The 4,561-nt window shown below is 32.2% G+C and overlaps 1 protein-coding gene across 2 annotated transcripts in view; it reads right to left on the bottom strand.

Moving 5' to 3' along the window:
• LOC117173114 overlaps positions 1–4,561 on the bottom strand; it is a 52,728-nt gene that overhangs the window by 36,618 nt on the left and 11,549 nt on the right. The gene's annotated exons all lie outside the window — the stretch shown is intronic.

Below are 4,561 nucleotides of genomic sequence, written 5' to 3'. Positions count from 1 at the left end.
AGCAATTCGTTAGAATTCAAAGGATCTCTACAAATTTTCGAAGATTTCAAGATATTTAACAGCCTTCAAAGAATTCAAAAACATTATTTATATTTTAAAATTTCTTTAAAATCTTAGTCATTTAAATTCTACCGAAATTTCTCAAAAAATCTTCAAAATTACTTAAAATCTCTTAAATTCTTTTAAAATATCTTGAACTCTTTTAAATATTTTGAAATCTTTTAAAATTCTTATATAAATTTTAAAATTTTCAAAATCAAATAACTCCGGTTAAATCCCTTGAAATTCCTGAAAGTCTGTTTGAATACTTAAAAATATTTTTAAATTACATGAAAATCCCTAAACTCTTTAGATTTTTTTAAAATCATTTAAAATGCTTTCTAAAACTTTAAATTCCTCTACTCACTTTTTAAATCATATTAAATCCATTGAAATGGCACAGAATCCCTTAAAATCACTAAAAATCTCTTGGACTCATAAAAAGTATTTTAAAGTCTCTAAAATCTCTTGAAAATTCTTTTGCTTTTTTTAATTGTTCTCGAATATTTTAAACTTCTTTAAAATCACTTGAAATATTTTGAAATTCATTCATAAATTTTTTTCTCCTTTCATTAAAAAGAATTTTTAAATCCCTTTATGCCGATCTCTGGGCCGACGTTGGTCCAGAGTTGGGCCAGTAGTCGGCGTTACTCGTTAACGAAAGATGTCCCATAGTTGCCCCGATGGTTGATCCATGTTTGGGCCATTGTTAGGCCAATAGTTGACTTAACTTCTTCAGAATTTTCAAATCCCTTTATGCCAATCTCCGGGCCGACTTTGGCCCAGAGTTGAGCCGGTAGTTGGCATTACCCCTTAACAAAAGACGCCCCATAGTTGGCCCGATGGTTGGTCCATATTTGGGCCATTGTTGGGCCAAGTGTCGGCCTAACTTCTTCAGAACTTTCCCAATCCCTTCATGCCGATCTCTGGGTCGATTTTGGCCCAGAGTTGGGCCGGTAGTCGGCGTTACTAGTTAACAAAAGATGTCTCACAGTTTCCCCGATGGTTGGTCCATGTTTGGACCATTGTTGTGGCCAATAGTCGGCCTAACTTCTTCAGAACTTTCTAAATCCCGTCATGCCGATCTCTGGGCCGAGTTTGGCCCAGAGTTGGGCCGGTAGTCGGCGTTACTCGTTAACGAAAGAGGTCTAATAGTTGCCCCGATGGTTGATCCATGTTTGGACCATTGTTAGGCCAATAGTCGGCCTAACTTCTTCAGAACTTTGTCAATCCCTTCATGCCCATCTCTGAGTCGACTTTGGCCCAGAGTTGAGCCAGTGGTCGGATTTACTCATTAACGAAAGATTTTCAATAGTTGCCCTGATGGTTGGTCCATGTTCGGGTCAAAGTTCGGCCAACAGTCGGTCCCACAATGTCTGCCAATGTTGGCTGTTTAGGTTGGGCCGACAAAAGTATCTTATAAATATAAAATGTGGCCCAACTTTGGCTGCCGATCTACGGCGGGCGAAAGTCGGTCCGACGATGGGCCAATGCACCTGCTCTGGGTGCCGACCTAAATTCGCAACTAGGAATATGCCGAAAGCAAAAACCCATGAAGAAAATTGCCATCAGGGTTTTCAGATAAGAAATTACCTCTTGTTGTATGCGCTAATTGTAAAAGGAACTTACTTATACCGTGTACAGAAGCTGCAGACAACAGCCTGAAACTGCCAGTTTTTTACATTGAACCATAAAGATTTTTAACGTTAAGATACTTTCTTTCGATGACAAACAAAAACCGAAGACATGACATCACTGTAATAATTTCAGAAGAAAAACGAGAGATACAAGCCCTTTTCGATTGAACTTAATCAAAGCTCACCGTGCGAATTTTTTATCAAGAAAAAGAATTTTCAACACGATATATGAATTTATAATCGATTACTTAAATTTTTAAGTACAAAAGAACAATTTTTAACGAAATACTTGAATTTTCAACAAAAAATTAGTTTTTTCACCAAAGTCATACATTTTGAACTATTTAATTGCGAGTCTCTAGCTTGAATCGTATCATTTTCAACTAAAGAGATAAATTTTAAACTAAAATCATGTAAAATACTTAACTAGATCAGTTAAGTTTTGAACTGAAAAAATTAACTTTTATTGAAAAAAATGTTTTTAAAACGAAATAGTTGAATTTTAAACGAAATGGATGCATTTTCTACAAAAAAAAAGATCAATTTCTAACGAATGAAATGAATTTTCAAGCAAAAACTATTTAATTGAACCAGTAATTAAATTTTTAAACAAAAAGATAAATTTTCAACCAAAAGCATAATTATTCGGCCAAAAAGGACGATTTTTCTACAAAACACAAGAGTGTTCAATTAAATATTCGAATTTTATACTAAACAAATAAACTATCAACAAAAAATAAAATATTAAAATTTTCAGATAAAGAAATTAATTTTCAGTAAAAAAAATTTTCAACAAAATGGTTCAAAGCAGTAATATAAGCCAACTTTAAGAATGAAAAAATTTCTATTTAATTTTATGTTATATATTTTTTTTTAAATATCGACATGCTCTCAAATACATTTTTAGTGTTTCCAGGTATGTAAAAAATTCCTGATGATTCTAGGTTTTCCTGGTGAATAGACACCCTGTCTGCTTATGAAAAAACTCATGAAATATACCTACTTTCGATGATTGAGATATTAGAGTGAAAAAATTAATGAAGTAAAATACGCCAACCATACACATAGGAATACGTTCAATTATAGCATCAAAATCATGCCTGGCGTCGTACAGAGCTATGAACTATAGGTTACAGATTTTTAGTAACATGTGCATTTTTTTCTAGGATATGCGTCAGGAAATAATATAAAAAAAACTATATATAAGGGTATGTCTGTAAGTACAACTTGTAATGTAGGTGAAAATAAAACTCAAGTGTCCTGAATACAATCGAATTAATTAAATTTCATTTTTTTAAACACAAAAAAACTTCATATGAGCCGCATGTGATACCATATTATTTTATTATCGCAACACTCTGATCTGCCACGTGCCCGATTTACACGCTGTTCTATTCTCCAGATTTATAATTAGAAAAATGGATATATTGTTCTAAGGGTTTCCTTTTGTATAAATAATGAAATTTTGGTAATTCAAGTTTAGCCAGGTCAAAAGATCCCTGCTCTCAGTTACATTTTAATTTTTAACAAATTACTCTAATCGAACAAAATAAAAATTCAAGTGTATCAGGGAGAGGCGTCCTTACATGTTCTCAAAATCATTTTTCAAAACTTTTATTACCATAAATTTAATTTTCTTATTACACTAGTCAACAAAACGTCATCTATGTATCTGTGGAATAAAACATATTTTTTGCAACATACTTTTTTCGTTGGATTCGAATCCCGGCTGAATTTTCTACATCAGCTACTGTGCAAAAGTTATTCTCGCCTTATTTTGCTCTGCACATTTTGTAATCAGGTCGATCAGTTGCAATCGGCTACGTTTGGTACCTTTGATGCCATTTTCTGAAATTTCTCGACTTACCGTTAATGATTTATGAGTGTTCAAACCGATTTAAAAGTACAGTAACTGTTAAAATATATTACTTTTTTAGTTTTCTTTAGAATTCGAATAAAAGAAAGTTCAATTATGAATTTAATTAGATATAATGATAACTTTTAAAAAATCTCTGACATACTGAAGAGATCATTTTTTCTAAATCAATAAATAATAGATATCAATAAAAAATATTTTTCACCTAATTTCCTTCCAATATTCAATAATAAGAATAGTTTTTTTTCATTAAGGCCATGTTACGAGTGCCTCACGTGAACAGATTCCTACCTTACCTTCACTTTTTTTATTTCCCAACTTATTTTCACACGAAGCGCCACATCGAGATGAAAATTTGGGATAATAAATAAGAAGCACTAAAGAAGGTGGGTCTGGTCCGAAATTTTAATAATTATGTAAAAAGCAAAGAAAATTATTTACAACAAAAAACTTTTTCTATAATTATACAAACTTAGGACCAGACCCACAATTCTTAGTGCTTCTTGTTTAGTATCCCAAATTTTCAACTCGATGTGGCGTTTCGTGTGAAAATAAGTTGGGAAATAAAAAAAGTGACAGTAAGGTAGGAATCTGGTCACGTGACCCACTCATCACATGTCAATTGTTCATTTATTTGCAAGCAGATGATTCACACTCAGTTTTCATTGAACAGTGAGTAATGTGCAGATATAAAAATCTTTCTCATTTAAATAACATCAAAGTTAATGATAATTATCATTAAATTTAATCCAATTCACTGATAACGACCACTACAATGTTCCGAAACATTTAAGACAATATAATTGTTTTTAATTTAAAGTACCTTAAAACCAACAACGAACATCAACATTTTCAAAGATACATTGGTGACATTTTGTTAATAGAAGTAAAATCAAACCTGGATTTATTGTTAATTTTGGGACTGACGGTGCCATCAAATTCAGACTCTGAGAACGTAAATAGTCTGGGGCGCACGAACCGTTTACGGTGAATTATATAATAATTATAT

Source organism: Belonocnema kinseyi, chromosome 5 (assembly GCF_010883055.1).
Source record: "Belonocnema kinseyi isolate 2016_QV_RU_SX_M_011 chromosome 5, B_treatae_v1, whole genome shotgun sequence".
In the NCBI taxonomy this organism is placed as follows: Eukaryota; Metazoa; Arthropoda; class Insecta; order Hymenoptera; family Cynipidae; genus Belonocnema; species Belonocnema kinseyi.
This window is presented reverse-complemented; position numbering and strand designations above follow the sequence as displayed.